At 47.2% G+C, this 26891-nt stretch overlaps 2 long non-coding RNA genes across 2 annotated transcripts in view; both read left to right on the top strand.

The window, feature by feature from the left end:
- LOC146801678 (uncharacterized) overlaps nt 1–18351 on the top strand; it is a 31353-nt gene extending 13002 nt beyond the window's left edge. Inside the window, exons 2-5 of the long non-coding RNA XR_014967637.1 lie at nt 349–395; nt 984–1019; nt 13134–13212; nt 18257–18351. This is a non-coding gene — a long non-coding RNA (uncharacterized LOC146801678). The remainder of the gene's footprint in view (nt 1–348; nt 396–983; nt 1020–13133; nt 13213–18256) is intronic.
- Nucleotides 1–26891, top strand: part of LOC146801676 (uncharacterized) — a 522872-nt gene that overhangs the window by 257661 nt on the left and 238320 nt on the right. The gene's annotated exons all lie outside the window — the stretch shown is intronic.

Below are 26891 nucleotides of genomic sequence, written 5' to 3'. Positions count from 1 at the left end.
TAAATAGGGTGCAATGTGGAGCATGGTTTACGACGCCTCTACATCACAGAAGTTACGCAACAGCGGCACAAAAGTGGCGCAAGGGGGCTCATAAATCTGCCCCTTTGGTTTTTTGTATCGTCCTTGAGCGTTTACTCCTTCTGTGAACCATTTTCAGCATGGTTACAAAATGAGACATTAAACCAAGTACCTTCGAATTTACCTTTAGCAAGAAAATCAGGGACTAGCCTTTAAACATAAGTATGTGCTTCTGTTGGATTAGTGCACTAAGACTGATGTAATTCTGTGTGTGGCCGGACCAGGAGAGAGTGTATTGGTCAAACTCTGTCTTTTCTTTTTCTCCTGCAGAAACTCGGGAGTCAAGGCTGGGTGATAGTCGTGCTTCAGAACTGCGGGTATGTATTGCAGGTTTTACAGTCTTGCTTGTCAACGAGGGTCCCAATGAGGGCAGAGAGAGGAGTGAACCAGACTGCGCCCATTGACCAATGAAGCCAGGCCAGGCCTTGTGGCTGGGGGGTAGCAATTGTACCACACGGGTGCAAGGATGGCTGCCACGTCAGGTGGCCATGTCAAGATCCTGAGAATTCTTGTAAGATCTTCATCACTCTCACATCTAATAAGCGTTGACAGAGCCCATGGAATCTTGAGAGCCAACATTCATTGGCAATGTACACAGCTCTTCAGACAGTAAAGGGGGGCAGCACTGAAATCATATTTTACACAGGAAATAATTTGAGGAGAACATTCACAGTTATTGGCTCCAATCCATCGGTCAGGTTGTACAGTCTTTCATCAGAGTCTGGGCTGTGTAAGTATAAGTGAACTCTCTTTTATTCTGCTTGTTTAATCTTTACAATTTAATAGTTATAGGGGAAGTAGTTTATAGTACATCGCAGTTTGTTTATCAATCGGTATTGTCATTGATTTAGTTGTCGTAGCGCAAAACCATTGTTATGTCTTCTTCTCGCTCTTCTTCTTTTCAGGCTAACCTGCTGGCAGCCGAGGAGAGAGAGCCAGAGGTACGTATTGTATCCTGGGGTAAAGAAATTGTTCATCTCCCTCTTTCTTCTATCTTGTATTTCACTTCCAACAATTCCTCAGTAAGCCTTATCTAGTCCTCTGTCACTTTCAGAAAGACTGGTCTTTACTCTCTAGTCCTTTATTGTTTCCTTTGTCCTGCCCTCCCTGCCAGGCCTTTCCTTCCTATTAATTGATTTATATATATCCTTTGGCCAGTATAATTCTATCTATCCCCTTGCCTCGTACTAAACATGAAACTCAAACTAATATCAAAAGAAAGAAAGAAGAAAAACAAATATTGGCGCACCAAAAAAGTATATAATAATCGTCGCTCTTCTGTCATTGTGACGTATCAGTCTGTACTTTACTTACTCAGCCTTCCCCACACCACTGCCCAGTCTGGCCGCCTCTTCCCCATCCTTACGAGGTTGTGATCATGCTCCTGGCTTGGCCACGCCCCTCCTGGAGCGCGGCGGAATCGAGTGCTTCTCCCTCTAGTTCCCGCTCCTCCCTGTTGGGAGATTAAGGGGGGAGAGGGGGGCAAGCCGACACCAAACACTTTATTGTGTGTGAAAAAGGCCGCTTTATTGAAACAGGTGCATATCACAATTTAACTCCTTGGCCACTGCCTTACAAAACTAACGCCTCGCTATACAATAACCTCCTGACCCCTTGTGTTTTCCCCCCACCCCTACGATCCCCACATCATTTCCCCCATCCCCCCAAAATACAACATAACCTTCCATAACCAACATATAACCCAATCCTACACCATGTAACCTTTCCCAACTCCCAAACTCCCCTGACCGTAACCCCTACCTGCCTTTAGTGCAACTGTAACTAACCAACCTCTAATCTAAACTTATCCAACCTGTCTACCCTTTACCTGTCCCTGGACCCACATTACCAAACCTCTAACAACAAACTCTAGCCAATCCCGGCCAACTGTCAACCACCCCGCCACCCAGGAAAAGGGGGGAAGTGTCGGCGACTGCGCCTCTTCCTCCCCTTTTTCTGCCCCCCCACGCGCCGCGACCCCGCATGACCTAACGCCTATAAACTCCCAACAGACGCGCCAACACTTCTCTCAACTCCAAAAGATACAGATCCATTCCCATCCTGGACAAGTGCACCCCATCATCCCTGAACATCTCCCGCGCATCGTATCGAATGTCCCCGTGTGCCACGCGGTCAATCCCCAAATGCCGACAAAACCTCACCATCTCCGTATTAAGTTTTCGCCGCGCCTTATCTACCGCACCTGGGTTCACCGCCCCCCTCCAACTCCTCCGGGGGACAAACTCCGTCCACACAATTGAACAACCCGCCCATCTCTCTTTAATCAAAGCCAGGTCCTTCTTCATCGCCCGCATTAGTGCCAAACCTGTCTCCCTTACCATGTCGTTCTCCCCCAAATGAAGAACCAATACATCTGGGCACCGACCTGCCCTTAAGATCCCGTTCAACACCGGCACCAGTTCCTTCCAACGCATCCCCCCCCACCCCTCCACCCCACAGAGAACACATCTTTATTGAAACCCAACTGTTCCCCAAAATAGCTCTCCTGCGCCTGCAATTGGGCCCTCCTCACGAACGAGTGCCCCACAATCCAGATATTATTACAAAAAACAATGGTTCTGTCGGGTATTAAATAAAACAATCGCTTTGTTATACAAATAATTCTACCCAGGTTCTGAGGGACACAGGGTCACCCCATTGCTTTTATAAACCACAATCCAGATAGACATTTCTCGGGCCAGGGGTCCCATAACCGAACCTGAAAAGAAAAACGAGAATGAAAACCCATCCACAACCTCTGAAAAGCTCCGCTGTACTGTGTAAGGTCCCCCTTTTGCCAGTTTTTTTTTTTTTTTTTTTTATTGTGTCGCCCCCCCCCCCGGCTCGCTGCACACATAACGCTGGTAGCAATTCGAAGACCACCTTCCCAACTTCATGATTTCTTCCCTGTCCCAACCCCTCGCATGCGCCTCCGACGCTGCCCCAATGCGAAACGAGTGCGTGACAAAACCCTTTTCTTCGACCCCCAGGGTCCTAAGTGCTTTCCTCAGTACTGCCAGCAATTGTGAAGCTTTAACGCCTCGCCCCTGCTGATGGGAGAAGACCAGTCCCCCCAGACCCCCAGCGCACGCCCTCCACCGCATACCCCAGCGGAACGGACAAACCCTCGGGGATCGCCCTTTCCTCAACGTAACCCACTTCCCCCAACTCTTCTGGTCTGTCTTTGCCTTTCGCAGCCAAATGCTCACTACCCGTTCCCCAAATGATACCTCCTCCCAGGTCAAACCCCGTTCCCCTTTCGAACCCAGCAGCTCTGACACCCGAAACGCCCCAAAAAACATCCAAGACATGAGCGTGGCGAACAGCAAGGCCTCCCCACTGTCCCAGCACACCGCTGGCAGAACCCCCATCACCCTACCTAAGAGCTCCCAGGACAGAGGCCTCCGCACCCTGGCCACTCTCCCACATTCCCGCGCCCAGCCTTCCAAAATCCGCGCCCCCAGCTCCCCCGCGGATGGCGCATAACCCCACAACAGTTTGCCGATGAACGCAACCCCCGCCAACTTGCCCACTATAGTCACCCTTGTCAAACCCCTCTCCACCAAATCCAGAATAAATTGCACCACGTCTTCCCGTCTCTCCGCCTCGGAAGCCCGCCATCTCGCCCCTGCGCGAACAAACTCCTCCCATGCCGCCCTGTATGCTAGTTTCGTTGACCGCGCCAATGAACCTAGAACCAATTGTAGCATCCGGTATTGCCTACTTCCCAGAGTTGGTTCGGCATCCTGGTCGGGTTCACGTCCGCGTCCTTGGCGAGCCCACGGAATCTCCCCCACTGTGAACGAGACAAGGCATCCGCAATGTCATTGTCCACTCCTGGCACATGCACCGCGCGAAACGCAATATCATGCCTCAAACACCCCAGCACAAAAACCCGCAACAGCTTAAGCACCTGCGCATCCCGCGCCGACTGCCTGTTCACCACCTGGACCACTGCCATGTTGTCGATCCTGAACGTGACTTTCTTGTGGGCCAGCAAAACCCCCCACAGTGTGACTGCCACCACTAAGGGAAAGAATTCCAAAAACGCGATGCTCCTGCCTCCCTCTAACCAGTCCTCGGGCCAGGGCTCCGCACACCATCTCCCCTGCCAATACAGACCAAATCCCTTGCTCCCCGCTGCATCCGAGAAAATCTGTACGTCCCATACCATGTCCACCTCCCTCATCAAAGGCACCCCATTGAACTGGTGCAGGAAAAACTGCCACATGCGCAAGTCCTCTCTCACCCCTGCTGACAACCTCACGTGATGGTGCGGAGGCCTCTGCCCCTCCAGTGCGCGCCCCAGTCGCCTACAGAAAGTCCGCCCTACTCTGACCACCCTACAAGCAAAATTGAGATGTCCCAGCAACACCTGTATGTCCCTGACCGTCACCTTCTGTCATGCCAACACCCCGGTCAGCAAACTCAACATGTTTTGTTTCTTTTCCTCCGGGAGGCGCGCCTCCATGCGGACCGAATCCAATTCAATACCAAGGAAGGCCAGTGCCGTACTGGGGCCCTGCGTTTTTTCCGGGGCCAGCGGCACGCCCATGTCCCCCATGATCTCATGGAAGCTGTCCAGACCCTGCTGGCAGTCCGCGGAGTCTGAGGTGCCGACAAAGAAGAAGTCATCCAAGTAATGTGTCACACCTTGGTGACCCGTTCGTTCCGTAAACAACCATTGTAGGAACGTGCTGAAACATTCGAAAAGTGCGCAGGACATGGAGCAGCCCATCGGCAATGCCTTGTCCACATACCAGTGACCGCCGAATTGTATGCCTAACAGATCCCAGTCATCTGGATGCACTGGCAGCAACCGGAAAGCTGACTTGATGTCGCACTTTGCCATCTGTGCCTTTGCGCCCGCGGACACCACCAGTGCCATGGCCACGTCAACCGATGAATAGGACACAGTGGCCGCGCTGTCCGCAATAAAATCATTGACCGACCCACCTTCTGGCCATGACAAATGCTGAATGAGGCGAAACTGGCCCACCTCCTTTTTAGGTACCACACCAATGGGTGACACAATCAGATTGGGCAAAGGCCACTCGCAAAATGGTCCCGCCATGCGGCCTTCCTGTACCTCCTTGTCTAGTTTTGCCTGTACCACTTGTGGATGCTCCCTCGCTGATCGCAAATTGTCTGCCCATCTCCGGACCCTCGGCCCCTCGTACCCCAATCTGAACCCCTCTTGAAACCCCAATCTCAGTGTTTCCGCCGCCGCCCTGTCCGGATAGGCCCCCAACGCCCCCACCAGCTGCTCTACCCTAACCGGAGTACGAGCCCTTTGCCCCAGGCCCCCTCGCCCCCCTCCCTCCCCCTCCCTGCTGTGACTGCTGCTGGGCTCCAGCCTTAGGGGCTCCTGACTGCCAATGCTGCCCGCTCTGGCCCGGACCTTGCGTCCCCCAACACTTGACCAGCGGATGTCGCTTGCCGCAGCCCGAGCATTCGTGCCGAAACTTACAATACTCTCTCGTGCATAGGCCTTTGTTAAAGTCCCAGCAAGCCCCTTTGTCTCCGGTCGTCCCTCTGCCGGCTCCCCCTACCCCCCCGCGGGTGGGACCCCCTCGAAAGGGCTGGTACACAAGCGGCAGCCCGCTGGCCGTAAATATAGTCTTCCCCGACCCCGCAAGGCCCATGGTATGCTGCCATAAATCCGTATCCAGCTCTCCCCATTTTGCCTCCGCATCCCATGCCATGCGCGCCCGGAATTCCTCATCATACTGAGCCCAGGCATATCCACCCCCCGTAATCTGTGCCTTCCTAATGACGTCCATGTATTTAAACATGGCCACTGACCTCTCCGGAAACTTCTCGCAATACACGCTGGCATATATCAGAAAAGCCGCTGTCCAGTTTTCTATTGTCAGCGGCACCTTAGGCCTTTTTGCGAGCTCAAATTCCTCTTCCTTCGAACCCTCTTTCGCCCTGACCTCCCTGTGCAGGAGTTTGAGTATCTCCACATACTCCCCTTTCCAGATCCGTTCCTTTGTTGCCAACATCAAGTGCGCCCCAAGGGCTTGGTCACTCCCATATATGGTAACCGCTTTACCTTCAATTCCTTACTTTCCAGTTTTGTCTCCTCTGCCTTTGCGTCCCCTGTCCCCTTTTCGCTTGTCCCCTCCTTCTTGGTCTGCCCGCTGTCACCCTGCCCTACGCCGTCCGTGCCCACAGCCACATCAACCACATACGTACCTTTGCGCAATCTTTCCCCTACCTCCCCCTCCACCCCCGCCCCCCCACCCCTCTCGACACCATCCTTGGCCGCCCGAGCAAATGTGCATTACCTGGTGCCAATGACTCCGTCCGTCGCTCCTCCCGGCGTCCAGGCCTGGGGGCGAGCTGCTTTCCCACCTCGATGTCCGACCCGTGGGCTGCGCCTGGCGTCGTGACACCTGTAAGAAACTATCCACAACATTACTCGGCCCCCCGTCCCTACCGTCTCCCACCTCACGCAACTCTCCTTCCTCCATACTCTCTTCCTCATAGTCCAAAGCCTCCTGCCCCGCACCCTCAGCGCTGCCCGCTGGTGGTGCCACCTGTCTCCGCGATACAAACAAATTTTCCTCTCCGGCGTTCCTCCGGCGCTGTCCCCCGGGGCGCTGTGACCCCGTGGGTGTTGGGGCTGGCGAGCCCGTCACGGGCCTACTTGTGCCAGCCGCGGCGGGATCCCTCGCCGGTACTGGGCACGCCGCCCGAGGCTCCACCCTCCCTTCTCCTTGGCGTCGCCAGGCCGCTCCCAGCCCTGCCAAGTCCGGTACCCCGCGATGCTCCCGCTGTCGCTCCGCTACCTGCAAAGAAAAGGAATGGTCTGGTGTGCTGGGCCTACCTATCTTCCTTCTCCCATCCCATCCCCGCTTGCCAGCCCCCGACGACTCCGCGACCCACGCCTTACCCACCGCGCTCAAATCCACCACTTCGTCGTCCTCCCCAGCTCCGTCGTCCCCGTCGCTCCACTCCCCCTGCCCACTCCACCCTACCCCCTGCCCGCTCGGCCCCCCCCACCAACCGTGCCACCCCCCACACCTCCCTCCCCCCTCCCCCCGTCTCCCCCGTACCTGCGCCCCTGGCCCCCACCCCCGAAGCCCCCCCCAAGCCCTCCGCCCATGACTCAAAAATATCCAGGCCTTCCCAGTCCCTCTCACTGCCCTCTGACTCAAAGAGCACAGGGGATTCCCCACCTGCTGCTTCCCCCCCCAGGTCCCCCCCTTCCTGACCCCACCCTCCGTCGTCGCACTCTGCCAAGCCCCTGACCCCTACGCTCCCCCCCACTGTGCTCGCTTTGCGCCCCCCGCCCCTCCCCGTATCCCCCCCTTTCGCCTCCTGTCCCGACGCGATCGCCACCCCACTGAAGGCCGCGCTCCCCCCCTCCCCTGCCCCCCCGCATGCCGCCTATCCTGCCAATCTACTCTACTCCCGTCCAGGCCCGAGCCGCCCACCCCCCCCGCCCCCCCCCACCACCCTCCCCCACTCCGCTGCTTCCAATCTCGGGGCCTCGCGTCTCCACGCTGTGCCGGCCCCATAAATCCCGTCCTGTTCTGCACACTCTCCAGTCTCTTCCCCAAACCTCTCATCCCCCTTCTCCTGTTCCGCCCGCCCCCGCGCACTCCGCGATCCTCGCGTCGGGCCTGCCCGGCCCTCGCTCGAGCGTCTCCGCGCCCCAGCCGTAACCAAGGCAACAGCCGCTCCCCGGCTCGAGGAGCGGCCCGCGTATGACCTGGGCCTCTCACGCGCGGCGTCCTGAGCCTTCCCCCGCCGCGCCGCTCGTCTCCGCCCCCTCCCCGCCTCCAGGCCCCTCGCACTTCCCTCCACACCCGTCGCAGACCCGGAGGCGGCGCTCCTGGCATACGCGCCGCCTCGTACACTCACCGCTACACGCGACGGACTCCCGGGTGGCGAACAAGCCGCTACGGCGGCTGCCACCCCCGCGGACGCGCGCCTCGCCGGGCGCTTCGTCCAATTGGCCTCTTGGACCAGCAAGTCCATCCTCCCCGCCTCGCTCAACAACCGGATAGCCTCCAGGACACGGTAGTCGCCGCAAGACATGCCTCCAGGTACTTTTAACACTCCTACTCTTAACTACTAATACACCCAAAAACTTTAAGCTAGCGCACCCAGCCACCAGGTCACCAAGCCTAAAATGGTGGCTGGGATATCGCGCGTTTTGCTTATATAACCCTTGGGCTACTACCCCTGGATTTGGGCTACATTTGGGCTATCCCTCAAATGTAGCCCAATTACTTACAAAATGGCCGTTCGGCCACGCCCCCCTCTCCCCCCTCCCAACCTGCCCGGGCGGCAGACCTCGCGGTGCTCGGCTGCCCCCCAGGCTCCCATTCTGTTTCCCTGACTGCTGCAAGTTTGGCATGCGCATCTCTGTAAGCTTCTCTAAGCCCGGAGGTCCCCAGTCGAGGATTGAATTGGTAAGGCAGCCAGGGGCCAGTATCCGAATTTCAGCTGTGGGCTGCTTTTTTGGGTAGCCTGGGGGCGGGAGGCGAGTTGAGAGGTGTCTGTGTTGTTCAGATGCCGCCAGCGGCCCAGTGGGTGCCTGAGTGGCCTTTCTGGAGGCAGATGGGCGTCCTTTACCTCCCTTTTATCAACGGGCAGATGTGTCACTCCCTTTCTTTCTCTTGCTGGGCCGGCCCATTTATGTATGTATATTGAGCAGGGCAGGGGGCTTGAGCAGAAGTGGCCTCACTTCTTTCCAGGTGTCTGATCAGTGTGAACCAAAATGTGCATTTATTTTAGCCAATTAAAGTTAAGAAAAAATGCCTCTGTCAGAGACCCCCCCCCTCCTCCCCCGCACACCCTCTTTTTATAAAACTTCGAGGCAGTGTTTTGAGGAAAGGCAATATACAAAATGAGGGCCACTTTTTGTTTGCGTGCCCAGGCCAATTTTTATCCCAATCCAACCCTGCTCCAATCCCGCTATATCTGTGGACTCCTTAACACGAACCCCTCACCAATTTATCTCTTGATTTCTCGTCAGGGTCCCGGTCAAAGAAATCAGGTACTGTCTTTCCGAGTCACTTGTTTCCACACTTCCCGCTAGATCGGCTCTTTCTCATCTTCACATCACCTTCTCTCTCTCTCGTTATTCCACGCCCTTGTCAGTCTCCTCCCACTCTTGTAGTATTTCTCTGCTATCCTCCCAGTCCTGTAATAGAAAAGTTCTTCCTTCCTTCAGTTCTATTCCTCCTTCTTTAACTTTCGGCTTTAATCTTTCTTTTCCTTCCAGTCCAAGGGTTGCTGTCATTGCAGACTATTGCCTTTCATTCTTTTATATATTCCCAGTATTCTGACACTATCCTGTTTACACAGGCCGTTTTGACCATCTCGCGGAGACCTTGAGTACTCTGGTTGCACATGATTACACAGTACAGAATGACAAAGCATGCAGAGCAGACAAGTGATCGTAAGAATCCATATGCTCAGATATCCCTTTCTCACTTGCCATTGAATCCAAGCTGCACCGACTGATGATATTCATCAGGCCTAAACCGCTCTTGGTGCAGTGTGCCTCTCCTGAGTGCATGAAACAGCCAACAGGAATGTAAGAGCAGCTTCTTGAATGATGAGTAAGCTCCACATGCACAGGAAAGAGGTCTGTCCAATTCCTCGACCACAGCAAACTGTCCTCCAACAGAATGCTCAGGCATTGAAACCAAACCATGTCACTCACTAACAGTGTGCCCTTCCACGTTCCACTTAGAACTTAACAAGTATACAAACCATAACATTGGGCTGCTTGAGGACCTGACTTTGCAGTTTGGACTGGACTATGTCATGATCTGTTTTCACATTAAAGCAGCAAAGGTCACATTTCTACCCCCCCTGGTGCAAGGGTTCAGTTCAATGCAGCATTATGAATTAGAAATCCAGCTGGACTGCAATCTATATTCAAGTCAACTCACTGAGCTGTACTGTGTAGGAGGTGTTTCCTGGTCACGTTCAGTCCCACTAGATGAGTTCAGGGACGCAGTGCAATTACAAACCCTCAATAATAGCACCAACATACAGAAGATGAACATTTAAAATGTTCTAAAACTCAAGTCTAGTGCATCAAGCATTAACAGTAACCAAGCAGAGAGAGAACAAGAATGCAGGTGTATATGCCATAGCCAGCAAATAAATATATGAACATTCCTAACATGGCTAGCAAGTTCCTAGCATCCTAACACCCTACCGCTGCTTCTAAGGGCTATGCTAAACATTAGCATTAAATAGCTTATAAATCAAGGGGCATATTTACAACGTCACTTTTAGTGACACTGCGGTGACGATAGGGGCTTTGCCTTATTTACAAGGCAGCGTTAAGCCACTTAATGTGGCTTAAGGCTGCCTTGTACAATAAGGCACCCTTTCAAGCTGTACTTGGCGTGGAAGGGGATAGCAATGTGTGTTGCGGTGGGCATTCCACTGCAATACCCATTGATTTTGATGCTGACCCCTATTTACAAGGGTGTGTAAATAGGAGGCAGCACCAAAACTAAGACCAGGGAAAACCTGGTCTTAAATAGGCAAAAGGAGGATACATTTATCCTAGTTTTTGCTGTTTTCATGTGTGCTGCTTTATGTTGCATACATAGAAACAGCAAAAGGCCATTGATTGTTTATGTGCAGGAAGATGACCTTTTCTGCACATAAACATTTAAAAAAAAGACGTTTTGCAACTTCTATGTGTGCAGCATTACACAGCACACATACAATTTATAAAACACCATTTATTGATTGTTTATGTGCAGGAAGGGAGGCCTTCATGCACATAAACAATCTCCCACTCAACGCAGACACCCTTGCACTATGGTGCATGGGTGCTTGCGTTGGCGCTAGGCTGCTAAATTTAGCACCAGCACAGGGGGAAATGCAGGGCTGCACCATATTGTTTCTGAAGTGGCGGAGCGCAGCGTTAAGCCAAGGAGTCTAACTCCGTGCTCCGCCGTTTCATTGTAAATATGCCCCCAAGTTTCCTAAGATGGGTTTCACTGCCATTCTGAATCACACCTCTTGCATAAGAATGATCAGCAGTTCTCGGCTCATCAAACAGCTCCGACTGAGGATAGTTGATGCTGCAAACCGGATCAGCTTCTAGCTTCATAGTTCTCATCGTGAAGCCCTTTTAATTAACGATCAGATACCTGTATTTTTATAGTATTTGATTGCTGATTTTAGACATTAAACTTTGAGCAAGACCGTGGTAAATAAAACCATATCAATTTTCACTGCCAGCACCCATAGAGGTAATGACAGCAACGATATCATTAACAATAATAATTCAACTCTATATACTAGAGATAGACAAGATAATAAGAATTCTGCGTGAGTGTAAAACTTCACACTCTCTGGGCGAAAGAGATACAAGAATCTGAAAAGAAGTACATGATTACAACAGAAGAGGTCCTAATGATCCTTGTCGCAGCATTCACAACTGTGTGTGTAAATGGCTGTATGGATGAGTGAGTGGGTGTGTGAATGGCTGTATGGGTGAGTGAACTGATGTGTGAGTGCTTGTATGGATGTGTGAATGGGTATGTAAGTGATTATGTGGGTGTGTGAGTGCTTGTAAGAGTGAGTGGCTGTATGGATGAGTGAGGGTGTGAGTGAGTGACTGTGTGTGTAAATTAGTGGGTGTGTGAGTAGTTGTATGTGTGAGCGAGTGGCTATGTGAGTGACTGTTCGTGTGAGTGACTCATATGAGTGGCAGTATGGATGAGTGAATGGTTGTGTGAATGGCTGTACTAGTGAGTGTGTGGTTGTGAGTACCTCTATGGAGGAGTGAGTGGGTATATCAAAACTGGTATGAGACTGTGAATGAGTATGTGAGTGGTTGTATGTGTGTTTCTGTGGTAATAAGAGAGGCTCTATTGGGGCATGAGTGAGTGCATGAGTGGTTCTATTCATGATGTCCCCTGAGGCATTTCCCCGTTTTTGTGTGTGCTGCAGAAAGCAGCACACAGAGAAAGAGGAATAAACAAGAAGGAATAAAGATATTTTTTATCATAACACTTCAAATGGGGATGTGTAACATTTCAATGCCTTCCCAGGTTTACCAGTAACGGTAAATATGGAAATGCACCAAAATCTATGAGTGGAAGCATGGGAACATCCACACTCCACCCATAGATTGGCACCCTGAGGCAGGGTAGCGTAACGATGTGTTGTAAGACTCTGGATTTATCATGCCATGCAGGGCCATGCAAGGTGGCCTTGCACAGATTGATAGATCTGATTTGAGTTGTGTAGCTCTTGCGCCCCATAGTGTGGTGGAAGGGTTGAGCAACGCTTTAATAAATATGCCCCTAAGGCTCTACTAGTAGAAACAATCCTCCAGCTCTAAATAAGGTTGCCTAACTGCGAATTTGGAGGGGTGGAAATGAAAATGAGCATAAATCTAATATAGTTTCCGCACACTCTGCCTACTCTCAATGACTGGCTAAGTAACGTAAATTGACCTTTAAAATTCATCTTTAGTATTGGCATAAAATTGTCTTGCTCTCATGGGCCCTCCATCCCTTATGGATCACACACTCATCCAAATCCTAACAAAGGAGCATTAATTGACCACTCATAATGAGGGCCTGGGTAAGAACTGATGGTAATAGTGTGCTCAAATACAGGGGTGAGTGCAATTTGTACTCATTTCAAATCTGCTTTTATGTACTCCGAGTCAAACACTATTTGCACCTGTTGTTTTTTATTTACATTAGTGTGTATCTTGCTCTGAATTATTGTGTGTGTTTAGATGCTTCACACTGAGTTGTTTGCTCTCGCATAAGGTACACTTCGAGCATATATTCAATATAATTTACAATGATTTTAGATTGTTGAATTTTAATTTTGTCATTTCATGAAAAATTTAAATGCATTTCTATTACTGTATGTTTGGCTCTTTTTTTATAACATTACATTGCCAGTTGCTGTTTTTAGAGAGTTTGTCTGTGTAGGTAGCTCTATTTGATAATTCTATGACTTAGTTGCACTTTATAAGCTTTGTACAACTGCTACAAAACATGAGCTAACATATTCAAATCTCCTTTTTCTGTGTACAGCAAGACACACAAGAGCTTGGACTCCTTCGATCACTGCAACTCTAAAAGGGACGATTATTGGATCACTCATTCCAGCATGGTAAGCAAGGTGTAGCACAATAGAGCCTGAAGTAGGTAAAAGTAATCATATCGTAGATGCTTAATGATGCCACTTTACCTTCTAAATGAACCCATTTTGTGGTCAGAGCAATGGGATCCCCTCATTTTGAGGTTGGAGCAGCAGGATCATTTGATCTCACTGACTACAAGGAGGTCACTACCTGGGGTAAATATGCAGACCATCCTGTGAAGGGCCAAAAGTTCCATTCACATATGGCTGCTGCTGTTCGAAACAGGACATAGTTTTGGATGGTGTAGTTGATTGAATTACAGCAATATATGAGTGAACATTATAATTGATCAGTTAAACCCCACAAAACTAAATTAAGCTTTTTTTCCAAAACTACTCTTTAAATTGTTAGGGAGAGAGCTGCCACCACCATGAAGACCAGAATGAATACTTCTATGAAGTGAATCAGAGATGTATTAACTAAGAACCCGTAGATTTTGCTGTGGTAACTCATGCTGCCATACGCAGCAAATATTAAAAGTGCAGGAGGAAAAATCAATTTCCAACTCTGATCCTTTAAAATAGCACAAGGATGTCATAGGCTGTGTAGAAACCTGTAAAACCATAATTAAATGGTACACCTTTGGTACAGAGAATGGGAACAGTGTCAACTGTGCAAGTTTAAGTTCTCCAAGGATTTCCAAAGACAAGGTACATAAAGGGCAAATGTTGGATAACTTTACAATATGAGATGAATTTCCTCACATACCATAACCTTCCCTAACAGCATCACTAGCTGAGGTTTGTTCAACCATTCTCTGATCTAATGAACAGCAACACAATCTTCTTTATGGATTTTCCTCACTGCAGGCAAGTGATATTGGGCAAATATAGGACTCAACCATCTGGTCTCCACCTCTTGGTGAGAAAATGTATTGATAAAATAAAACACAATCAATCAGTCTCTCCACTCAACACTCAAACACCTCAGCCCTGAGGCCCTTAGGCCCAATGCCATGAAAGAAGCTGAAGAAGCTATCACAGCTTTAACTCTGGAAGTTCTTCAAACAATTCTGATCCATGATTCCACCAGAAAGAAGTGTGGATCAGCTGTGAATCAGCTTTTATACACTCCGTACACCAACATTACTAGAACAGTTGAAACAGTAGTCCATCAGAAGAAAGTAATAGTTCTTGTTAAGACAGCCAATAGTTTGTACCACTGAGGCTTTGTAAAAATAACAACCTCTACTCCCTTGTCGCACAGTGCATAGCAGGTTCATTAAAGAGCACAACAACACTTTAGCTACATTGGGATCAATGACTCCATCTCTCTAGCAGGACATAGTGCAACACTAACAAACACATCTGTTGCTGAAGAAACCAACAGTTGATTAGAAAATTATCTTAGATTCCAAATCCTATTCCTGAGTGCAGTCTTGTAAGGCAAGGGCATCCACCAGTTCTGGGACTAAGTGGAAAATAAAAATTTTAATTTAATGAAATTAAGAGCTTACTCCAAGATTGTCAGTCAAAATTGTGACCTTTTACAAGCACAGATTCTGCTTTAACTGACATTAGAGGTGATCTCTTGGTGTCTCTTATTAGATGACAACCTGACCTTTTAATCTTTCATGACCTTTTGGCTGCCTATGACACAGTGGGCAATGAGCTTCTTATAAGTCATAAATGTCAGACATTCTCCTTAAATGGATTTAATTCTTACTATCAGAAGCATGTTAACAATTCACCAGTACCATAGCCACCTCACTGATCAAATATGCTCTCGATGGTTCAAACTGTTCCATTGGCAACATGTGCTGTTTCCCAGGATCACAAGAGCTGGAAGATACACCCCCACCCAAAAAACAAGGAAAAATTAGTGTCTAACATGATCAGCACCTTTGCTTTTCAAAAACAAATGGTAGTTGCCTTGATTAGTTTCAACTTTCAAATCATATTTCAAGAATGGTGCTCCTTAGCATATAAATAAACAACAACGTTAAGTCTCTGGTATTGCCTTTATGGAAAAAGATAAAATATAGTGTTCGAGGGGGGCAATGAAAAAGTGAAATAAATATCAGCAAATTTGGTGAGCATTTCAAGCAGAGTGTTATTATCTAACTTCTTCTAGTTCAAGCAGAGTCTGGCTACTTGGCTCAGAAACCTCTAGAGGTTTGTATTGTTTTTTAAGTGGCCCATTCTTTGAGGTTATTAGGAGTTATGGTGGGTTGCCTGCCATCTACCAGCAGGGTGGAGGTCATACATTGATCCAAAATTGCAGAATACCGCCAGCCATATTTAGAGATCTCTCCTTGCCTGGTGCAGACCTCAGTGCACTCAGAGGTGCCACTGCCACTATGATGGCCACTTTGAAGACATTATAAATCTGCTGAGCTGCCGCCATATTTCAGCTGGCCACTCAGCTATCCTTTTTTCTAAAACTAACTCCCAAAGAGGGAGTTTGTATTTGAAAAACGAAAGACTAATAGCCCAAACACTCTGGGAATTTTCTCCCAGGGTATGGGGTTAATTTAAAAAAAAATCTGTTGGGGCCACCAGGCAATTCCTGGTGATCACAAACACGGAAATGAATGTGCAAGATTGCTTGCTCCCAATAGCACGAATAGTCTGAGATATTTAGAACAATGGCCGGTAATCCGTTGGATTATTGGTCTAAGGTTTTTCACCAGGGAGACCTTCATTGGCCTTATTTTGGCTGTTGATCCAACTCTAAATAGAGAGGACAGACAGTCAGTTCGATGGACAGGGTACACCACCACCTTTGTGGCAGGGTACCCTATCCATTAAACTCTAAATGGTCAAATCCATATTAGATGTCATGACTCTTGTAAAGGATGACAGGCTGTTTGCATCCAAGACCATGGTTTGGGAATTCTAAATTAACCATTCATTTCAGATTCAAGAACAAAACATGCAGAGGAAAAACTGTAATTGTTAAGGGACCTACGATTCTCAATTACAATGTGCACCCAGCTGAATCTACTACACTGCCTACCATATTATTGACAACTCTGTTTCTTTAAACCGTAGCCAAAGTAGCTTCGCCTGCCACATCCTCTATTTCTCCTATCACCAACAATTAGACACCTACCTGCAGAGTTCACCTGTTAGCCTGCCTCTATCCAATCAACCCACTCTCTAATTGATCTACTGAACCCCGTTCCTCATAATTCTCTCTATGGGTTTGGAGCTAGTTTTGTGTTATGTAAATTCACATACATGCATTCAAGAATCCCCTGAAATCTGCCCTATGCAAGGAAGCCTTTGACATTTTTTCAGACATCACCAGGAGAGATTGAGCCCAACTCATTCCACAAATGCTCCACCAAGAATGTTCATGAATAGAATCCAAAAGTGGCAGAACTCTGCCTTGTAACTTGCCTTAACTTTACCTGGTATAACACATATGGTCCAGACACCCAACAGACCATCAACTCTGCAATTCACTGTTTAAGTAATGTACATAAATAAATCCAGACATCATTCACTATACCTACAAGTGCAATTAACAACTAAATTTATAATGCAATGGTTGATTCAATTTGAGAGATGGATACTTGCTAAGGATGATGCAAAACAAGGTTTGTACAAGATGTATAAATATGATTCAGTCAATTCATGAAATGCAGGATAGAAGTGCTGAGAACAGGAATTGGGGTAATAACTGACTGGCAGAGAATGGAAGGACATTTTCACCAGGTTAGCAGCTAGTGCACCCAGAGAAGCAATGAAGGAAAACCTCATAAAGATAGCAGTAATTTGGAACTACATTCCAGCCGGAATATATCCAGTGCCTAATTTGAGCCTGGGGTTTCTGCTGCTCGGAACCAGCACTTAGTTGTCAACACTGGCCCTTGTGACAATCTGCCAAATGGAGGGACTGTCTGGCTAATTTAGAGATGACCATAACAGCAGTTAGTTATAATTCAATATACATTAAAAATAACTGTTACTGCCTCACAAGCCATTCTAGGCAAAAATGAGGTGAATATGTCTTTTGGCAACCAAATTGAAGGAGATCACTTGTCCAAGGTACGTGAGGGTGCTTAGAATCACTGGATCAGAACAATGGAATTGATGAGTGAAGCCCAAATTTGGGAAGTTAGTAGAAATGCATAAAAGAAGAGTTATGATCTAGATGGGATAAGTGCAGTCAAGGACATTTAATGGGATGGCGATGGAATGGGGACATCTTTGGGGATGACTTAAGGGTGGATATTATTGTTATTCAGAATATGTTGATGTTAACCATATTCATACTAGGCCAGGCCAGAATTTGTATTTACACTTGCAGAATTAGAGCAATTTGCCATCTCCACAGAGTTCTGGACAAATTCTGCCAATCGCCACATGGCATAATTTTTTCCTATTACGAGCAATGCGATAACAACAGGAACAATGTGAGGCTCCAGCAAGCGAGGTGGCAAGCATGAACGACATTTGGAATTCCCAAGCATAATTACCTGTCGCTAGCAAGCCTTCCAGTGTGATTTTTAACACGAGCGGTCATGGGAGTGGCAAGGGTCAGATGGCTGCTTCTCAGGTAGATTTGCAAATCAAGAGACAGAAATCTCAAGTCGACTGGCCACATGCTCTTGCACAGCACACATTGGCATTGTCACAGATATTTCAGCATTGAAAGCGGTATTGGTGTTAATTCGCATCGCAAGCAGCGCGACATGCATTTTTTTCACACGTTGGTGGAACTCCGCAGAAATTTGCAAAGTTTTTGTGTAACTCTGTGGAATTACACTAAGTGAAAATCCACGAGTTCCATCAACCACTAAGTATTGAAGCAATATACTGGACATTTTGTGGCTCCTGATAGTCGGTGCAGGCTGTTTGAATTTTCTGAAAATGATAATTAAAAGATTTGACCCAAAAGTACATAATTCAACAGTTAAACTGCACCCTCACCTCAAATAGTGCCTACCACAAGATTTGCAAAGACCAAAACACCTTTTCCTGCTACCCCTAATATGTTTTGTTTCAGGAACATGATGGCCTGTTATTACCGACTAATTCTTATTATTGTTTTTTTTATCCACAGATTTGAAATGGAAACTCAATGAGGCTGTCAGTCTCTAACAGCTTTTATTGAATTAATTGGCTTGCGAATTAAATAATAAATCATGTTGAGCTCTATCCTGAATGTGTTTTGTGTTCTTTTGTGTTAGATAGTTGGAATCACAAGATTTATCCATGTTGTCACCTCAAAGTTTCAGAAGACGCATCAAAATACACCTTGTTTATTACCTTGTATCTAATTATTTAATCATATTTGATGCTTTTGTGTTTCAATTACATTCTTTTATTTTAGGTTGGTGCCATCATGCATGCATCAACATGAGACCAATATGCAGTGTACTCTGTACGCTATGCAAAGCATCACGTTGACCCAAGATCAAATATACAAGGAAATGGTTCAGAATTAATCTTCTAGGTGTGCACTATGAAGCATCTAGTGAGCAAAAAAATTCTAATGCCTATTAAATGATAGTGTACATGGGTATGGCTCGTTTTCACAAAAGCTTGTGCGAAATAGCCAAAGCACTGACAATAGCAGACAAACGTCAATGTCATGTAGACCCCATGCTTGCAAAACCATCAACTCATATTTATTTTTGGTGATCAAAAAAATTACATTTGGATATCAGAAAAGCCACATTTATTTGCATATATGCTAATAGAGTGTATAGTGGGTCCGTTTCATAATGTTCAATGACAGCACTACCAATGTTTCTTGAAAGATTTAACTCTAGATTTTAGATTACTAGGCCATCTTCTTATCAACCAATATTACATTATTCAGTATTACAGCAACTCACAAAAACTTAAAATCATACAACAATGGAAAATAAGCCAGTTCATGACAACTGACAAAACAAAATTTATTTTATGCAGGTTGCCATAACCAATTTGACATTTTCTTCCCCCTTTGTACTCTTCATCATCATATGTATCAATATGAATAGAAAGACACACATTGCTCGCTATTATACAGAGCACAGAAAACCCCTACTGTCCAGTAATAAAGAACAAATTACTTATCTTAGGTAACACTATTTCTGGTGTATATCTATTTTGTAGTGATTTTTATTGCAAGTTCATTAAGCAATCATTTTGGTAGTACAGAAAAAGATTTGTTTATGTATAAAAAGAGGAACAGAGGAAGAGAATAGGAAAATTGTAGAGAGAAGAAGGAAGGGGAGGTTGAGGGAAAAAGCAGGAGGAAGAAAAATTAAGATCGTGATGAGTACAAAGAGAGAAAATGAGTTAAAGGTAACCAGCATAGAACCGATTTAACCTTTTGGAGTATAGCAGGAGATGATAAAATATGTATTATATGTTCACCAAATATAACATTCCACCAAGTAAATACAGATAACTTGCAGAAATCTTTCCAACAAGAGAGTATTACTTTAAAAGTAGGTGCAATAAAAAGATCTAACAATAGAGGTATGCTAGGTAAATTATCAATAAGAGAACCTAAGAAAACATTCTGCAATGCAAACAGAATAGTACATTGAAAAGTATTTAAGCACTTAGACCAAACTAATATACAGAAAGCTTTAACATGGCAACAATTACATAGAGACATTATAATTAGAACAGGGGCAGCATAGAAGAGAATGTGTCAAACTTTGCAATATGTTCTGGGGTAATAGTAGTTTTTATGTATATAAAAAAGAATAACTACACAATGTTAGCAGCACTAGAGGTTTTGAAAATTTTATTCCATATATTACCTTAAAATAATAGAGGGAACGATATAGCTAAGTTGTCTTTCCATAACAGTTGCGAAGTACTTTTAGATCTAGTGGAATTTGGTTATAAGAAAGTTTATAAATGAGAGCAGCCTTGGGAATAGAGCCATGTAAAAGTGTATCTAGAGTTATGTTAGAACTGGGAGTCTCTAGTTGGCAGAGGTAAACACCTTTGTTCAAATAGGGACCCTCGCTTCTAATCAGGGTAAGGAGGTACACACTGTTGATTACCCCTGCTCACCCCCTTGGTAGCTTGGCACGAGCAGACAGGCTTATCCCCAAATGGACACTACACTAGTTATTATACAAATATATTATCTTTATATAGCTTAGATCAGATCAAAATGTTCAAAAATGCACATACATAAATTACTCCTTCTTTAGAAATATCTCTTGATAGGTTTCTTTAGCCAAAATAAACTGGTAGGGTTCAAAGTTCACTGTAGAAATGATCCTTGTTAATAGCACACTTCACTCTTGTAATGTTCCTTGTTATCCACCTAGTTCACTCTTGTAATGCTCTTCTGTTACAAACTCTAGTTCAAATGCCACAAATCCACCCCGTGTCAGTGGCACGAGTGCTCGTCGCTGCTGATTATCTCACTACTCCCCTTGGCGCTGCGTGAGTGTGCGTTGCTACTGCAAGCTCAATTTTCCCCTCATCACTGTGCGAGTAACTATGGCCGGCCACGAGCTTCAACAATTACCGCCCTATGCCCTGGTCGAGAATCCGGGTTCCTTTACCTTGATTCAGTCCTCTGTGGTCTGGGTGCCGGTGGGGCAGCTTCCTCCTGTTGCCGCTCCCCGGTCTCCAGTGTAGCCGTGTCTCCACTTGCCAGGCAGTTCTCTCTCCCGCTGGGCCAATCCCAGCGCGGCAGGGGGATGATGTCGTGGGCTTCCCGGGCCTGCGGAGGTGTATCCTGCAAGAGCGTCTTCACGTTACTGGGCAACCAGTTCCGGCTGGGACCAATCCCAGCGCGGCAGGATGATGGCGTCGGTGGACCCCAGGTCTGCAGCGGTGAATCCTGAAACAGCGATCTCGTGAATACTGGGCGGTGGCCGTGAACAAAGCAGCAATACCAGAGGGCGGGGCCACTTCAGTGCTCCCGGTACGGTGGCAGCAACCTCGTCACGACACCCCAGGCAAGACAGGGGCTGGCAAGAACAAAGTGCCGGTCCTCCGAAATTCACACTGGGCACAATAATAACCGTGTACGTCAGTCAGGTAGCACAAAGGACCTCAGCAGCGTTCTTGGGTCACCCAGGTCAGCCCAGAGTCAGCAGGGACAGCAGAGCACGATGTAGGATGAGTTTGAGGGAAGTCCTTAGATTAACTTTTATGTTCCTGAGTTATAACAGGAGGCCAGCTCATCTCAGGCACTTGGAGACATGGTAGGACACAGCACACAGCAAAGTCCTTTCTGAAAGCAGGAGGGGAACACAGCATACAGCAAAGTTCCTCACATATCTTCCTTACTAATCACAGCAAACTGCAAGTCAGCCCCAGATCACAAAGCAAGGGTAGTCCTTTTCCTCAGTCTCTTCGGTTGATCTTCTTTGGCGGAGAGTCAACTTGATTGCAGAAGGAGTCTAATTTTACTGGGGTTTCAGGTCTTATATTTATACCCCAAAAGTATTTGTTCTTACATGTGTGAGGGGGCCAGGACCCAGTCCAAACCAGTTCTATGTGCCCTCTGCCAGGGCATGTCTTCTTTCTTTGTGAGGGGAGGCCAGGCCCATCAGACACACCACAGGAGGTGGAGCCAGCATTGTGGAAGGCAGGCACAGCCCTATTCAGGCCCAGGTGCAACTCCTCCCACCAGTCTAGGTGCAGATAGGTCTATTCAGCCTAGTGCTGACTCACCCTCCCTCCCGGTGCCACCCCTAGCCCCTGTCACTCACAAACCAGCCAGTCAATACACAAACTGGCAGAGGCACACAGAAAGGTGGAACAGGAAAATAGCCACTTTCTAAAAGTGCAATTTTCAAACACGGAATTTAAAAACCATCTTTCCTAAAAAGATGTTTTTATCAAATTCTGAGCTCAGGGATACCAGACTCCATATGTCTATCTTGCCGCTATGGGAAGATATGCAGGTAAATATGATACACAGCATTCCCCATTCTAACCTATGGGCAAGATAGCCTCTCAATAGTGAAAAAAGAAATTGGCAGTATTTCACTATCAGGCCATGTCACCTACACTAGTACATGTCCTACCTTTCACATACACTGCACCCTGCCCAGGGGGGACCTTGGGCCTACCATAGGGGTTTCCAATGTGTAAGAAAAGGGAAGGGTCAAGCCTGGCAAGTGTGTACACTGGCCAGGACAACATGGCAGTTGGCAACAGCCCACAGGCACTGCGATGGCAGGCCTGAGACACCATTTTAGGGCTACTCCTGTGGGTGGCACAATCAGTGCTGCAAGCCCACTAGAAGCATTTGAATCACCAGCCCTGGCACACTCAGTGAGACCTACTGGTAAAACAAATATGCCAATCATAGACAACCAATCAAAATTACAATTTACAGGGAGAGCATATGCACTTTAGCACTGATCAGCAGTGGTAAAGTGCCCAGAGTTCCATAGCCAACAACCACAGGTCAGGAAAAACAATGGAGGAAGAAGCAAAAAGTTTGGGGCTAACCCTGCAAAAAGGGCCATTTCCAACAAGATACTTTTGGTACAGGTGGTAATGGCCAGGAGTCATGTGATACTTGGAGAAATAAAAATGTTGTTCCAAAGTCTAAAATATTTCCAATGTTTAAAAAAATGATGTTTGAGTATATTAAGATATTTATTATACTAAATGGAGGAACACAAGAAACACTGTTGGAATGTAAATTTATCAAAGTGTATTCTATTTAATAAAAAGTGTGGAAAATTAAAGTTTGACATGTGCACAGTGTTGTTAAAAGCAAAGTAATTAAATAGGGAATGTTCAAAAGTAATTCAAATTGGTAAAGGTTGATCTTAGAAGCCATAAGCCATAGCACAACACTGTCTAATTAAAAAGGAGGAATGATACCGTTTAAAATATGGAAATCGAATACCACCTTCAAGTTTTGGTTGTAGAAATACGTGTTTTTTTATTATTCCATAAAAATGCTGTCAAGTTGTTTAAAATAGTATTCAGGGATTTTAAAAGTTAACATGAAAATAGTGTAGTGCACGGGTACTCATAGAATGGCCCGCGGGCCGCCAGCGGCCCGGCAAGTCTTTCTTGGCGGCCCGCGGACCTTGCAGACATCGTTCCGGTGTTCTTTTTTTTTTTTTACAGTGTCAGCAAACACACACTCTGCTCTGTGGGGGCCGGGCGATTCAAATGATAGTCCGAGTGGAGCTGCAGGGGCGCTAAGAAGGGGTGAAATACAACAAAGCCTTTTTATCATGCAAATGGTCTCTTAAAGACCTGTGAAGTACTCGAGTGGGGCTGTGTGTGTGCCCGGAAAGGGAAGTTGCCTCAGCTGCCACACAAGCGGGGGTGAGGTGACAAAGAAAGACAGAGGACAGCAGGGTGTGAGAGTCGGGTGAGGTGACAGAGGGTGACAGAGGGCAGTAGGGAGAGACAGAAACAGACAGAGACAGAGACAGCTAGAGATAGAGACAGATAGAGACAGAGAGAGACAGGGACAGACTGACAGATAGAGACAGAAACAGATAGAGGCAGAGGCAGATACAGACAGAGACAGATAGAGCCAGAGCCAGATAGAGGCAGAGACAGATAGAGACAGGGGCAGACAGAACTAGATAGAGGCAGAGACAGGGACAGACTGACAGAGACAGAGGCAGAGATGGATAGAGGCAGAGACAGACAGAGACAGACAGCGATAGAGACATAGAGAGACAGAGAAAGAAACACATATAGAGGCAGGGACATATAGAGGCAGGGACATATAGAGGCAGAGACAGATAGAGGCAGAGACAGACAGAGACAGTTAGCGGCAGAAACAGACAGAGATAGAGACAGACAGAGACAGGGACAGACAGAGACATATAGAGGCAGAGTCAGTGACGGGGCAGACAGAGACAGAGACAGAGACAGACAGAGACAGAAAGGGAGACAGAGGGAGGGAGACAGAGACAGGGACAAACAGAGACAGGGACAGACAGAGACGGATAGAGGCAGAGACAGGGACAGACAGATAGAGGCAGAGACAGCCAGAGACAGAGAGGCAGAGAGACAGAGAGATGGAGAGGGAGACAGAGAGGGAGACAGAGGGAGACAGGGAGTGGAAGGGAGACAGTGAGACAGACAGAGGGAGGCAGGGAGAGACAGACAGAAGGAGACAGAAAGAGGGAGACAGAGGGAGGGAGACAGAGGGAGAGACAGAGGGAGGGAGACAGGGAGGGAGACAGAGGGAGGGAGACAGAAGGAGACAGAGAAGGCGACAGTGGCCAACAGACAAAGGGAGGGAGACAGACAGAGAGAGACAGAGGAAGACAGACAGAGGGAGGAGGGCGACAGGCAGAGAGAGGAGGGTGACAGACAGAGGGAGACATGGGGAGGGAGACAGATGGAGGGAGTCAGGGGAGGCAGAGGGAAAGAGAGGGAGACAGACAGAGGGAGGGAGGCAGAAGGAAGGAGACAGAGGGAGACAGACAGAGGGAGGGATACAGAGAGGGAGACAGAGAGAGAGGGGGACAGAGAGAGAGAGGGAGACAGAGAGAGAGGGAGACGGAGAGTGAGGGAGACAGAGAGAAAGGGAGACAGGTATAAGGAGACAAATAGAAGGAGACAGATAGAGGGAGACAGAGGGAGGTGGAGAGAGGGAGAGAGACAGAGAGAGGGAGGGAGACAGAGAGTCAGAGAGAGATGGAGAGAGGGAGGGAGACAGAGGCACGGAGATAGAGAGAGGGAGAGAGAGAGATAGCGAGAGGGAAGGAGAGCGAGAGAGAGAGAGAGAGATATGTGTATACCGGGTCCGGTGGCTCAGTGGATGAAGGCATCCGCTGCAGGGGCCTGTGTTCCACCTCATGGTCACAGTTTTTTTTTGTTGCTCTAGCCCCGCCCCCGCCCCCTCCCCCAATGACCCCGCCCCCACGGGGCAGCCCTTGGCCACAAAACACACTGCAAATGTGGCCCCGAGAGAAAGTTTGTGAGCACCCATGGTGAAGAGGATGTGCGGAGTAAGGTTTGTATTTTGTATTTGAACCTAATAAAATTGTGACTTAGGGGCTACTCACTAGTCTGTCAGTCGGAGGGCCCCCAGACTCGCCAGTGCATGGTGGTAGCAGTCCAGCCACCGCCACACCGGCGGTCCGACGCCCAATTATGACTTCGGCAGTATGACAGCCATTGCACCACTGCATCTGCTGGGGAACCGCGGTCCTGCAGCGGTCTAAGAGTCGTAATATGCTTGGTGGTGCCCTGAGGCACTGCCAATCATATTACAACTTTCCTCACTGCCAGCGGTGTCCAGGAGATATCCTCCATGTTACTGCTGGCAGTCAGAAAAAAGAAAGGGGGCCATACAGGGGCCCCTCTTGCCCCTGTTCATTAGGGTGTATGCAGGGGGGTACATGGTGTGTAACCATGTCTGTACGCATCACCAGTTCCAGGACAGCATGGACTTTATAGTCAATGTTATACTGGAACAAGCTGTGTGTGGCCCACCGCACTGCCTTTCTAAGGCTCCCCTATAATTACAAGTTAAAATGGGGGGCAGTGTGTGGACATCTTTGGTGGTCCTGGAGAGAGGGGACAGTGTGGCAGCCTACTTCAGGACCACCAAGGTTGTAATCAGACCCTAAGTTTGTCATAAATAGTAGGAGAAAATCAGATACCAAGATATTTAATGTTTGAGGGACATCATGTAAAGTTTGTATAAGCAAAAACGTCTTTATAGGGAATAGAGTTCAAAGATAAAATTTATGTTTTATTAAAATACAGTGTATAACCTGAGATGCAGCAATATAGAGAAACCTCTTCTTAAAATGGATTCAGAGAGGTAAGCAGATTGGGCATATATTAGGGTATCATCGAATAGTCAGATAATTTAACTACTAGTGCTGGAGCAGAGTTTTCAGTTTGAAAATTCAGTGGCTTTTGAAGCTCTGGCATGTCTATTCGTTGTACTAATTTATTAATAATTAATAATTAATTATTTGTCTTGTGCAAGTGCGTTTATATTAATCAATCCGTTTGTCCTAACAAGAGAGAGTTACACGTGGGTGTGCATAAATGTGCTGTTTAAAAAATAACGTGCGTGTTTTCATGTTTAAACGTTGCTATGTGCTGTTTATTTTTTAGCACAAAATGCTTTCCGAATTAATGCTTTTCTATGTTGCAAGTGCTAGATAAATGCATACACATAAGGGTATTAGTGGGGTTAACACTGTTTAATCACTATGCTGTGGTAATGTTGTTTTTGTTTCGTTTAATTAAGATGGTCTATTGAGGCCTATGATGGCCTAGAAAAGATGGCCGATTTGTGAGCCTGGCTGTGATTTATAATATGAAAACTGTGACGAGGGAGACCCCTGCTGGAAATGGTCCTGAAGCTAACTGACCATGGTCCTTGCTTGCTTGTTTGAAAACTTTCCATGAGGACAGCAGCAGTTTTGGGAGATCTCCAAGTGAAGTGAAAATGTCCTTGGCAGCCTTGGGAAACAAAGGAGCCTTAGAGAGAAGCTCTGAACTGTGGCTCGATTGCCGAGGAGAAGTAGAACTAATATGATACATGTTTTATTTCTTGGTTCCTGTTCCGTAGTCTTCATTATGTGAACTTTTCCTGAGCGGAGATTCTCAAATGTAGCGATGTTACATCCTTTCCTTCTCGCTCTGCTCAGCAGGTCCGGCGGACATTACAGTTTTTTCTATGTTTCCAATGTATCTTTCCATTGTTTAGAAACTATAAGAAATGTTAGCCTAGAGAGGGTTTTTTGCCACTTGCCATTTTGCCTTTGCCGCGT

The sequence above is a fragment of the Triturus cristatus genome, chromosome 8 (assembly GCF_964204655.1).
Source record: "Triturus cristatus chromosome 8, aTriCri1.1, whole genome shotgun sequence".
Taxonomy (NCBI): Eukaryota; Metazoa; Chordata; class Amphibia; order Caudata; family Salamandridae; genus Triturus; species Triturus cristatus.
This window is presented reverse-complemented; position numbering and strand designations above follow the sequence as displayed.